This window comes from Porites lutea, chromosome 5 (genome assembly GCF_958299795.1).
Source record: "Porites lutea chromosome 5, jaPorLute2.1, whole genome shotgun sequence".
In the NCBI taxonomy this organism is placed as follows: Eukaryota; Metazoa; Cnidaria; class Anthozoa; order Scleractinia; family Poritidae; genus Porites; species Porites lutea.
The window spans coordinates 37528808-37543018 of NC_133205.1; the positions used below are offsets into that span (position 1 = coordinate 37528808).

Sequence of the window (14211 nt, forward strand, 5' to 3'; positions counted from 1 at the left end):
TCTATTTATGGTTCCTAAAATTTGTTTAGAACTCTGGGCACAGTTGTTCGAAAGCAGGTTAAATACTAACCTCAAGTTAAATTGGCTTAACCCGAGGACCGGGCATGTTTTGTACGTCCTGCAAAGGCTATTAAATACCGAGGTCTACAAACGTAAAGTATCGTTAAATGTACTAAACCTTTTATTCAGTAATCAGTGAACAATGAAGACGTACCTTAAATTCCTTTTTTGTGTATTTTGGTGTGAATTTATCAGTGACCCCTACTGCGGCAACTCCATTCGGGGCTTCGATCACAGAATGCGAACGTTGTCTACTCGAACCCGAAAACCCATCAGTACAGTACAGTACTGTATCTTATTAAATCTCCATTATGTGGCTCTTCCGATTTTTATTTACAAATTTGGAAAAGGAAAGGGAAAAAAGAGACTAATTTACAAATCTAATTATCAATAATAAATAGAAAAAATAAAGGAAAAAATAGCTACGATAATATATCGTATATATACTACAAACATATACTTATTATTGACTGGTAAATACTATAATGACATATGAAAACTTTTGTAGTCATGCAGTCAGTCACCTAGTTCACGGTGTGACGTAGCTCCAATTTTGAACCATGCTTAAAGCTAGTGAGCGTTTTACTATTTCTTGTGCTTGCGCTTAGCGAGTTCCAAGTGTTGATAGATCGATAGTGAAAGGATAGTTGTGCCGTGGCTGTCCTGCACATAGGAACGTCTAGGTTTTCCCTGAATCTGGTATTATAACTATGGATTCCTGTCCTTTTACTGATATAGTTATTTAGGTAGGAGGGCGCAAGTCCATTCAGTATTTTGTACAACTGTGTGACATCACGTTTTAACCGCTGACGTTTAATGGGGGACCAACCCAGTTCCCGCTAGTATTAGTTAACACGCGAGTAGCAACATTTTGTGCAAGTTGCAATTTATGAATGTTCTGCTTGAAAGTGCCAGACCATACAGTAGAACAATAAAAGAGCTTACTGAAACCCAAGCAACTGAAAATGGTGAAGAGTACGGATTTGGAAAATAGATGCCTAACTTTGCTTATTTGACACAGAGTGGAGATAAGTGACGAAGTCAATTTATTTACATGTCCATTAAATGAACATCCATCCATCTAATCGCAGATTTTTTTCTGCCAGAGGTAGTCCTATCATTGCCACAGTAACTGTTTCTTCACCAAATATCCCCACGCATGTTGCCAGAAATGAGCATATTTTCGCTCCATTCCACTGAAAATAGCGACCTTACGATCCGACAACAGCGACGTCATAAAATCGTCGCTGAAAAATAGACTTTGCATCCATTCAAACTATTTCGCGAATGTCCCAAGTGGCCCTGTCACGTAAGGTGGCTCGACCCAGTATTTTTGTAGGTACACCTTCCATCTTGGATCTCTTAGGGCCTGCTGTTTATATGGAGTTGGGGGACCCCAGATAGGTGAGGTAACATGTGTTGGGTCACCCCACCTATCATGTAAACGTGATCAAATTAAAATAAGAGATTATATGGCTAGGCGGGTTACCCCACCTAAGCAGGTTACCTCACCTACCTGGGGTCCCCACCTCCCTGTAAACAGGTCCTTAGACTTAAACAAATTTATCTTCATTGTAAAGCCATCAGTGTTTCGATGGAAAGGGGGGTTTTGGTTTTATGGTCAAATTCCTCACCGTTGGGACTGGAAAATACTTAAAATCTGATAAAATATCCGTTTCTGGGCTTTGAAAAACCGCAGTTTGGGGCAAAATTTGTGGTCAAAATTCCCAGAGTGGGAACTAGGGAAGAAGTGTTCAAATGCCCGTACCCCCTACCCAACCTCTCCACCTGCAAAATACGTGACGAATATTCATAACGTTTTCAAACTTTAAAAAAGATCTTTCAAAAGAAACACAAGTTTTCATGAGTTTTATTTATTGTAAATTCTCAAAAAATCATCGATGGAAAATGATCATGATATTCAAGCGTGGATTTACTTTTTTATCCCAACGTCATTGTCGTGTATCAAGAGACTATAAAGGGGACAGAGAGGGCATCCCCCATATACACCCTATTCCATAGGTAATTCGTCTCGAGTTATTTTTAACACCACAGATCCCAAGGGGGATTAGACAACAGCCAATCACATAGCGGGAATGTGTTCCGCGTGGATGACCCACGCTGAGAGCCACGCGTCCTTCACGAAATGACGCAGAACAAAATGGGGGAAGACGGGGAGAGCGATTTTGCTATTCCTTTTGTCGACGAAAACGACTACAGCGAGATTTCTGCGAAAGCTGTGTCAGCGAAACCGAAATTAAAAAAGAATCGCCCTTCCTCTCTTGTATAGAGCTAACAGTAGAGCAGGGAAATCCTTAACACACTGAATATTCTCTCAGGATCATTTATAATTTACAGTTTGAAGAGAGCAATTTCTGGTTTGATGTTTATTTTTTTCAGTCTTTATAGCGATTATTCCTACCCACCTACTTTGTCAACTGTAGGCGAACCCTCCTAAAGCTGAATTTCAAGGGACCATATTCAAGCTCAGAAAGAGAAATAAAATTTCGTCGTTGCTTATTTACGTCATCCATAAAACGCGAAATTAGGCATTTTCACGTCGTAGTCGTACAAAAAAAGGGAAAGAAATGAACAAAAAAGTGTGTTGCACGTGCGAAGTTGTTTTTTTGCTAATTAAACCTATTGTTTTTTTGATGTTCTAGTTGTCGTCCGCGTCGTTGGATCTTAAACTCCCTAAATTGTACAAACGACCGGTTTCAATAGACCGGCGAAATTTCTCATTTTATTAAAGCACTGAGGTTACGACAACTTCGAGTTAAACTGATTTCACGGGTTGTCAAAGAGTCCAGCGATTCCTTTTTCCCAGGTGAGCGCCGACTCATTTCGCTTCAATATTCAGGAATGCTCTCGATCTTTTTACGCTTTCATTGCCTCTCGCCCGACATGTTTTGCACGGCGTTTGGTCATGCGAAACCTCCACGAAACATCCACGCCTCGCGCGAGGTAACTTTATCCCGATTCTAAAAATAACTCGAGACGAATTACCTATGGAATAGGGTGTATATGGGGGATGGCCTCTCTGTCCCCTTTATAGTCTCTTGCGTGTATGGAATGTTCTCCATATTTCAGAAAGACATGCATTTTTAACATCATATTTCACAACACAACAACTGAAACAAGAAGCACTTCAGAACTCTTCCAGTGGTCAATTAAAATAAAGCGTTAGAGATGAAAATACAAAATATACTTACCATCATTTCGCCAAGGTTAAATAAAGTATAATTGCATGGTGAGTCGCCTTTGTTCAAGCGCCATGTTAGTTTCCGATATGTGCGCCGAAGCCTCATCCGAAGATTCTGGATGACGCCACGCCATTCTGGAGTATGAAGATGAGTGCCAACCAAGCTGAAACAACCTAACGTTAATTTGAAAATTAGCAGTAGAAATACAATCTAAAAGTCAATCGATTTTTTTCTTATCTGAGGCACAATGCCATCTATTTCCAAGTAATTGTGCAGCGGTGGTTAACAACTTTTCACGCAAAGCAGCAAAACTTGGCAGTATGCGAAATGATGTGTTACGTGTTCAATAGGTGCATCACAAAGAGCACAGGCAGGTAAAAGACAGCAACTTTACTGAAAAAGGTGATAATTTAAGGCACTAAATCAAGTCCCAAACGAGTGTGAAAAAGTTGACGATGAACGATCCCCGATCTAAAAAAGATAGCTGCGGGATAGAAAATGCAGGAATATTTAAAGGTTGCGCTTGAAAATACCTGGAGAAGACGATATGCGTATCGCTAATGGAAGACTGTTCCACTATTGAATTGATGAAAAGAGAAAAGATTTTTTGTTCCTTTCAGTACGAACGACGGGCAAGCAGAGATTATTGGCAGAACGGAGACTATAACTAAATCTTTCAGAAACGAAATTAGGACATAAATCGCATATGTTAGATGTGAATCAACATATATTCCCCCAAATTTCTTGTTTCCTCTTGTATTATTTCAGTACTGTTTATTGCGGGCGACAAGAGGACCCCGCAATCCTAATCTCCAGGCCGTTATTAGGCATACGTCGCATGTATGTAGCCAGCATTCGTTCGGACTTCTACTAAGAATGAATGGAATGCACAGAACGCAATTTGATCCCGGGCGTTTGGACCTTCTATCACTCGTAATCTGATCACGCGTGTTCACTATCAGAATCTGTCACCAGAGTAGTCATAGAGGGATGAATTGGATTCCCTCGTAAAAAGTGGATTCGCTTTATTAGTATGCATAAGGGGTCGAGTCCATGTCGTCAACCATTGTTACAACCTAGAGAAAAAGTGCGTTCCTCCATACTAATTAAGTGCCTAATCAGTGTCTAGCTAGCTAGGTAAAAATGCGTTCCTCCATACTAATAACTGTCTTCCTGCATAATAATTCGCTATAGGTTTACTAATGAGCGTCTCTCTACTAAAATAGGCACAACAGACTTTCCCGTTAAGTAACTTGGGCCCGGTTTTAGGACCGTCCATTGAAAAAAAATACGAATAAGAGAAGCGATCACCTAGCAACGCGAGAAACGGTTTAGTGTATCTTATTAAGTGTTAAAACTCGGATATATAAACAAAACACATACAGAAAGTGGTGCTGAAAACTCTTTATTTCAATTTAGCTTATGTCTTCTTATTTTACCGCTAAAACTCGGATATATATACAAAACACACACACATACACAAAGTGGAGCTGAAAACTCTTTATTTCAAGTTTGTTTGACTATTACAAAACCGTTTTCTCCTTTCTATCTCAAGGAAACGACTAACTATTGAAGTCTCAGCGTTTCAGGCACCGTTTCTCAGTTAATTATGAATTAATAATTCAGCTCTACAGTAAAAAACCTCAAGGGATCAATTAAAACACGCAACTAATCAATAAACGATCGCAATAAAACCAGACACGTTTCTTAAGACTTAAGAAATCAACTTTATCACCCTTTATTAATAAATATTATTAATAAAAAAAATGGGGAGAGAAATTAATAAAATTGTGGAGGAGGAGGAAAATTAGTAATAAGTTGGGGTAAGTAAAGCATCTATACAGTGTAAAAAAAGATAACTTGCCTTCTTTGACTGTTTTTATGGAATCTTTAGTCAGTCTAATCTTTTTGCAATTATCTTAAGGTGTTTCGATACAGTTTTTCAGAGGCCATACCGATATTTTTCAATCGCCTTAAAAGTGATTTTTTCCTTGTCACATAGCTATAAAATTTTTACCAGTAACTGGCTATAGATTGAGATTTGTGAAAATGTAGTTTTAAATAAAATCGATATTACTATGACAACAATAAACTAAAAACTTTGAAATTGATAAAAGCCGAATTTTGCGTGATCTAGACCTGCTACTGAAAATCCAACACTAGGAACTTAAAGTTTGGTGTTTAGCAAACAATCTCCGAAAGAAGTAAAAAATTCTGTATGTTTGAATTCGACTAAAACGAAAAAATATTTCAAACCTTAAATTTTCAATAGCGGTGATAGATTATTTAATGAAAACGTTATAAATGACTCAAATTATTCTTAAGTAGCGTAAGAATGATGCTTAATATCATATTTTGATGCTAGGAAATTTTGGTGTACTTTCGTTCATGCGATCTTGAAATCTAACCCGTTTTCTCACCACTTGTATAAGTGCAACTTCAATCAGAATTTGGACTTTTAGCGCTTTCTTGTATATCTCCAAAACGACTCGAACGAATTTTTTTTAAAATCTCTTCACATAATCTTCATAATGTATATAAAAATGTCTGTAACTTTCATTAAGATTGATTCACTGCAACACCTTGAAATTTCAAGAGAAACCTATCCTACGAACCAGTCAAAAATCTGCGTTACAATATTCACTGTTTTGACGTTATGCTAATTTTTCCAAATTAATGCGGACAATACATATATTCATGACTAGTACATTTCAGTGTGAGTATTGTCAATGTTTTACATTCAAAAGATGCGATAAATTCAAACTAAAATGTACTAGTCATGGAGGTATGTATAGTGCGCATTATTTTGGAAAAATTAGCATAACGTCAAAACAGTGAATGTTGTAACGCAGATTTTTGTCCGGTTCGTAGGATAAGTTTGTCCTGAAATTTCAAGGTGCTGCAGTGAATCAATCTTAATGAAAGTTTCAGACATTTTTATATACATTATGAAGATTATGTGAAGAGATTTTAAAAAAATTCGTTCGAGTCGTTTTGGAGATATACAAGAAAGCGCTAAAAGTCCAAATTCTGATTGAAGTTACACTTATACAGGTGGTGAGAAAACGGGTTAGATTTCAAGATCGCATGAACGAAAGTGCACCAAAATTTCCTAGCATCAAAATGTGATATTAAGCATCATTCTTATGCTACTTAAGAATAATCTGAGTCATTTATAACGTTTTTATTAAATAACCTATCACGGCTATTGAAAGTTTAAGGTTTGAAATATTTTTTCGTTTTAGTCGAATTCAAACATACAGAATTTTTTACTTCTTTCGGATATTGTTTGCTAAACACCAAACTTTAAGTTCCTAGTGTTGGTTTTTCAGGGGCAGGTCTAGATCACACAAAATTTGGCTTTTATCAATTTCAAAGTTTTTTGTTTATTGTTGTCATAGTAATATCGATTTTATTGAAAACTACATTTTCACATATTTCAATCCATAGCCAATTACTGGTAAAAATTTTATAGCGATCGGACAAGGAAAAAATCACTTTTAAGGCGATTGAAAAATATCGATATCGCCTCTGAAAAACTGTATCGAAACACCTTAATAAAGGGTGATAAAGTTGATTTCTTAAGTCTAAGAAACGTGTCTGGTTTATTCCGATCGTCTATTGACTAGTTGCGTGTTTCAATTGATCCTTCGTAAGTTATTCATTGTTTTTTTTATATAATAATAAGTCAAGGTTCCCACATAAAGTTTTTACTGTAGAGCTGAACCAATTTTGTATCCAAATGTGAGCTTGTTAACTCGCATAATTAACTGAGTAAGGGTGTGTGAAACGTTGAGACTTCAATAGTTAGTCGTTTCCTTGAGACAGAAAGGAGAAAACGGTTTTGTAATAGTCAAACAAACTTGAAATAAAGAGTTTTCAGCTCCACTTTTTGTATATGTGTGTGATTTGTATATATATCCGAGTTTTAGCGCTAAATAAGAAGGCATAAGCTAAATTGAAATAAAGATTTTTCAGCACCACTTTCTGTATGTTTTTTTGTTTGTATATCCGAGTTTTAGCACTAAACAAGATATAGTAAGCCGTTTCTCGCGTTGCTGGGTGATCGCTTCTCTTGTTCGTATTTTTTTTCAATTAACGGTCCGAAAACCGGGCTCGAGTTACTTAACGGGAAAGCTTATTTGTGCCTATATTAGTAGAGAGACGCTCATTAGTAAACCTATACCGAATTATTATGCAGGAAGAAAGTTGTTAGTATGGAGGAACGCATTTTTGCCTAGCTAGCTAGACACTGACTTTGCACTTAATTAGTATGGAGGAACGCACTTTTTCTCTAGGTTATAACAATGGATGACCCGACCCCTCTGCATATTAATAAAGGGAATCCACTTTTTGCGAGGGAATCCAGAGGGAATCCACCAACGGGGCTCAATTTCATCCCTCTATGACTACTCACCAGTGAAACCTACGTAAAGCACAGCGATGGAGCAAAAGCGTTTTGACCTTTGATCGTTGTCGCCCGCACTCCGTAACCTTTGGTTATTACTAGTTTTAATCTTTATGTCTCCGTTTATTTTTTCTTTCTCGTTTTAAAAACAATAATATGCGTTTTCTTTATATTTAGAGATAGTTTATTTGCTTGTAGCCAGAGGTTAACATTTTTAAGTCCACTAGAGGTTTCTGTCTTCCATGGCTTTTTTTTATTATCGTTTACGGAGTCGTTCGCTTGGCTTGTCTGTCGCGTGGTTCGTTTTGTTTACCCCCCGTGAGAAACCTCGGCAGCAAGCTGCTCGTGATTTCCGTTGAGCATGCTTTTTAAACACCTCAAAAATCTTTGAGGTAGACACGTGACTAAAAGGTTTTAAAACCGGTTTAAACTAGTTGAACGACTCATGCGTATTAATTTTTCACCGATTTGCTGTGCAAACCGGAGCCCGCGTGAGACTCTCTCCCGCGACTTGCGTTTCAACAAAGCATTCATGGTCAGAATAGAAAACTTTCAAAGCACTCAACTGTTCCATAATCAAGTCTTTAACTCCTTATCAGTCCTTAGCGTTTTATTATTTTGTAAATGGAGAAGATTTCTCCGTAAGTTTAGTAACAGATCAGGGAAAATCCCTTCGTGCTGCTCCATCAGTTACGAAACAACCTGGAACTCGCAATCCTGTAAAATAAGGTATTTCTGTTGATTTTCAGTAACCATTAAAGCGCCTTGTCTCAATTTCGTAGTCAGGTAAGACGGTTAAAATGAGCTCGAACCTTTATTTATGTAAATGTGAATCGTTCAACTGTGATGTTTTGTAACGGCAAAAATCACTGGGCAGAATCTTTTTGTGCAACCGCGCGTTTGTCATTTTATAGCGGAGCTCAACGCGCGCGCGCGTGGGTGGAGCCCCATTGCTAAGAAAATGTGGTAATGTACCCATCCGAGAAAATTGACCACTCCAGAAATACCATAACATACCATAATGCTTTCTGTTTTTCACCCCAAAATTTGCATAAGCATTGTTTTCAGTTTCGCTTGGTGCCATTTAAAGTAATCTGCTCCTGCTACAACTAAAAACTGTCATATCGGTTACAAACATTTTTAACAGTTTTTAGTTTTTAATTCAACATTTGCTTTCAGTACTCCTTATTTTTTTGTAATTGTTGTATGCACTACCCCACCAGCAATGCTGATCTTTTTATCGTGCTAAAATAAAGTTCTTACCTTACCTTACCTTACCCTAATGTTATACATTAGCTCCCTATTCTTATGCGCGCGTTACTTTCTTTTCTAAAATCCTCCCAAACCTCTCGCGGCTCCGACACCAGAAAACGACGGCAACCCCCCGCAAAAATCTCGCCAGCTACGCATGCTAGGCCTGTCGGGCAGACCGTTGATGACAAATACCCCACCCTGGGAACAAACGATACCTTCGCGGCAAGAGACTATAAAGGGGACAGAGAGGCCATCCCCCATATACACCCTATTCCATAGGTAATTCGTCTCGAGTTATTTTTAGAATCGGGATAAAGTTACCTCGCGCGAGGCGTGGATGTTTCGTGGAGGTTTCGCATGACCAAACGCCGTGCAAAACATGTCGGGCGAGAGGCAATGAAAGCGTAAAAAGATCGAGAGCATTCCTGAATATTGAAGCGAAATGAGTCGGCGCTCACCTGGGAAAAGGAATCGCTGGACTCTTTGACAACCCGTGAAATCAGTTTAACTCGAAGTTGTCGTAACCTTAGTGCTTTAATAAAATGAGAAATTTCGCCGGTCTATTGAAACCGGTCTTTTGTACAATTTAGGGAGTTTAAGATCCAACGACGCGGACGACAACTAGAATGTCAAAAAAACAATAGGTTTAATTAGCAAAACAACAACTTCGCACGTGCAACACACTTTTTTGTTCATTTCTTTCCCGTTTTTGCACGACTACGACGTGAAAATGCCTAATTTCGCGTTTTATGGATGACGTAAATAAGCAACGACGAAATTTTATTTCTCTTTCTGAGCTTGAATATGGTCCCTTGAAATTCAGCTTTAGGAGGGTTCGCCTACAATTGACAAAGTAAGTGGGTAGGAATAATCGCTATAAAGACTGAAAAAAAATAAACATCAAACCAGAAATTGCTCTCTTCAAACTGTAAATTATAAATGATCCTGAGAGAATATTCAGTGTGTTAAGGATTTCCCTGCTCTACTGTTAGCTCTATACAAGAGAGGAAGGGCGATTCTTTTTTAATTTCGGTTTCGCTGACACAGCTTTCGCAGAAATCTCGCTGTAGTCGTTTTCGTCGACAAAAGGAATAGCAAAATCGCTCCCCGCGTCTTCCCCCATTTTGTTCTGCGTCATTTCGTGAAGGACGCGTGGCTCTCAGCGTGGGTCATCCACGCGGAACACATTCCCGCTATGTGATTGGCTGTTGTCTAATCCCCCTTGAGATCTGTGGTGTTAAAAATAACTCGAGACGAATTACCTATGGAACAGGGTGTATATGGGGGATGGCCTCTCTGTCCCCTTTATAGTCTCCGGCTTCGCGGGCCTTCGCGTGACCGACATTTGCGCGTGACCTGGGTCGAGTGAAAAATGCTTTGGTCACATGATCAACACAAGCATCCTGCATTTAGAAAACTTGCAAGTTCTCTTCATATTTAAGGAAGGTTTGCTACGCTGATTTCCTCCACATGTAAGTATTATTTGCTAGTTGTATAAATTGTTCAAGTTTTCTTTAGTGATGGATGTGTAATATTTAAGAGTGTTTGTAAGCTTAACTATTCAGGTCGTATTTTGAAAATTCATCTTGTTACAAGATGAAGAATTTAAGCTTAATTTAAGGTTAAGTTGGCAGTCTGCTCTTAACCTCTCACAGTTAGGCTGGGATGTGTAAATGAGATGGGATGTGTGGGATGTGCACAACTTCAGCGTCCAGTGCTTTCTCTTGAACTCTGAAATGTGAATTTAAGTTAATGTACAGTAGATTTAGCGTGCAACTACATTTGACTTATTAATTCAGTCCCGGAAGTGGGTTCGTTGTCTCGAATATCACATATCACATTTGTTTTTCCTAATAAATTGCTATACAAGTCAAGCCGCACAGTTAAATGAAATAAAAGTAGATATATACTGTACATGAGGCCCGACTAGGGGGTGGGTGGCGGGGGTAGTCTCTGAAATTGCCTTGAAACAAAATACCCTTTTAGATGGAAAAAATGGGAAATTTCGTAAACGATAGGCTGGGGTATGGGGGCATTGCTCTCCAGTAAATTTTGAAATTTTGAAGCTCCAAAATGCTATTTCTAGTAAATTGATTGTCATTTATATTTTTATGCTTGTATCAATATTGGATAGTAAGAAAACACTTTTCCAGAAAGGGACTGTGAATATTTTGATATTTGGAACTCCCATAATGAATTGACAGTCTAACTTCTTTCTCTTGGTCTTAGATGACCCACCAGTTTTCATAACTTAACTAAAAGGCTGAAAGATGTTTTTCGATATTTTGAGACACTGAGAGCCACTAGAACAGGAAGAACGGTACCTCATGTACATGATCCGATTGACCAATCATCTAGAAAGGACCATAAATATGGCAGACGTAGCTACAAACCCCTTCGTTGCTTTGTCACTTTTTGTGGCTTGGCATACATACAAGTACTCCCAGGGGTTTCAATAAGCACCGACGGCCAACAAAATGCATCGGCTACTTTGCTCATACAGGTCGGCTACTTTTTTCGAGAAAGAAGAAGCAACTAGTTTAAAAAACGTTGTAAACAAAAAATATGTCATAAAATCTGAATGAAAACATAATTGTGATGTGTTTTCGTAAAGGCCTACTGGTTTTACAGTATGCTTTAGTCATGTGAAAGCTATATTTCAGTCATTTTTTCACAAGTTTCTTTATAGGTTTATGCAGAATTTGTTTAGGTGGAAAAGTATGTAATTAAGTTTGTTCTTGCTTGTAGGAATTGATGGTTGTCTGATAAATTGAACGTTAAGAACACTCTCTTTAGTCATCAAATTTACTCCCCAGAACACTGAAAATCACATTTTAGGGCTTTGAAATTTCAAAATTTTCTGGGGCAGAACGTGCCCTGAGACCCGGCCCCTTGTTGAGTCGGTTACTCTATTCAAACCTGCTGGCTACTTCAATTTTTATTGAAACCCCTGTACTCAATTTTAAGTTATATTTCTTGCAGCTTCTTTAGTTTTTGAAGTATCAGTTTCAGTTGATTACACTCTATCTGGTGTTCTAGTACAAGTATGTTAAGAATTGGATGAAAATATCATCACAGATGTAAAAATCTTCTTTTCTTCCCATCCTGATCACATATTAGTCAGAACAGAACAAAGAGAGAAAAAAAATTCCTTTATTTACCCTTGGCAGTATTTATAGCAGTTATACTAGTAGGGCAGAAGCAAATGACTGAAACAAAATTTAATAATTCATATAGTTATAATTAATCATAACATAGCGTTAAGAATCCCAACTGGCTGCAGGCAAACCAGTTTGCTATTTACAAGTGTGGTCAGGGATTTGAACTCAGGACTACGTGAACAAATCCAGACAGCGGTCACAGTGGGACTTGAACTAGGGGCCTCTGAATTGCAAGTCCAGCACAGTGCTCAGCCATGCTGGTTCCGTTGTCAGGACGAAATTGGGATGGTTGGACAGTCTGCTGAAAGATAATTAAATACACCCAAATACAGAATGAATAAATTTTGGTGCACTGTAGTCAGTGAGCTTTATCCATTTCTTCCCATTCCCAATCCCTGGCAAACTTCTATTGAACACATTTCAATTGCTGTGTCAACATAGTCATTCATATATCAAAAAAATCTTCAAAAACTTGTGTCTAAATGCCAAATACCAAAAATTTAGAAAAACAAGATATTAAATATCCATACTGTAGCGCCAAAATACCGTATATGTGAAAAAAAGACCCCAGAAACCCAAATACCCAAAACCCTTGGCTGGGCCTGTTAGATGATGAACTTTGAGAACAAATCAGCCCTGTTTTGTGGGACTGGAATCGGACGGCAGATGCAGACGGCATCCGAAGGTATCTACATTTGTTTAGTTATTTGCTTATTTATTCATTTTTCAATATTAATTTCAAAGATCGAGCCTGGATGCGAGAGAAGGAGTTCCCTGCGCCTCTCACGATACTTGTCGGCAGCACACTTCGAGAACTTTAATTTCTTCAAATGAACTAGTCATTCTACACAACAGTTTTTGTTTTGTACTTAATCAAAATTCTAGAATGACATACTTCAATAATCCACATGTGTGTATCTGTAACAGTGGAAGAATCCGGTCTCTTATGGCCATGCCTGCTAAACACCTTGTGCGAGCCTTGCTACTCATCTTTCTTTGAACGCCCTGTTATCCTCTTCACTGAAAATTAACGGGAAAGAGTATTTAAGACTTAAATCTTTTTCCGTACAAGCATTGACATATTCAAATAGTTTTTTTTTTACAAAATAAAACTGAATTTATCAGATTTTCCTTTAACCTCTTAACCAAAAAAACTGGTTTCATTAACTCATAAATTAATCGTGGTCTTGTTTTTTTTTTGCTTATTACAAATTTGATCAAATTTTCCCAGGATTGGAAAAGACGCTTAGCGTTCTTCTTGGTTTTTCAAAGTTTGAGCAATATGTACATGTATGCATGCTTGAACTGTAGCACAGAAAGCTCAACCTCGACAATGAGATTGTTTGGAAATAAAAAAAAAACATACGGGTTTATTATTTTTTGTCTTTTGAAAAACATAATATTTTGCTATCTGTTCACTACTGGAGCTATTTTGCAGCCGCCATTTTGATGAGTCCAATTGAGGTGGGGATGGGTTAGGACTCCCATATCAACATGTCATGGAAGCTCATTGTAATAGCAGGGGAGGATCCAGAAAATCGAGAAAGGGGTGGCCCGGACACTTGCCAGTACATAGATACTATTTATTTTATTGAGAATTCTTTAAAAATAATTTAAAATTTCACAGAAAAAGGGGTGGGCGCAGTCTACTTGGCCAACCCTGACAATTATTCAAATGCCACCCTAATACCTCCATTTAGAGGATTATCTTTTGCTGTATTTATACCATTTATACCACTACATGAGAAATTTCTGCAATTTGATTGGCTTAGAGCAGTAGTATTTCAGCTTAATTTGAAATACCCGCAAGTGAAAATTACAAACCTTTTGCGGGTAGTAGTATAAACAAATAATAGCATGATTTGTACGTGATATTTGGCATAAATACCACTCGTGATATTTCAAAATTGCCTTAAATTTCACTCACCTTACGGCTCGTTAAATTATGTATAACAATTTCGAAATGTCACTCATGGTATTTATGCCAAATATCACTACAAATCATGCTATTACCGATACTAATTTGTATATGTTGTTGTTATATACCACTTCTAAGTATTAAAACATAGTAAAAAAGCCTCTGGTGATGGGCATTATCAAGCATTTTAGTTTAAAAAATGGAGCA

The 14211-nt window shown here is 37.7% G+C and overlaps 1 protein-coding gene across 2 annotated transcripts in view; it reads left to right on the forward strand.

The window, feature by feature from the left end:
• LOC140937156 (uncharacterized) overlaps positions 1 to 14211 on the forward strand; it is an 87176-nt gene that overhangs the window by 26953 nt on the left and 46012 nt on the right. The gene's annotated exons all lie outside the window — the stretch shown is intronic.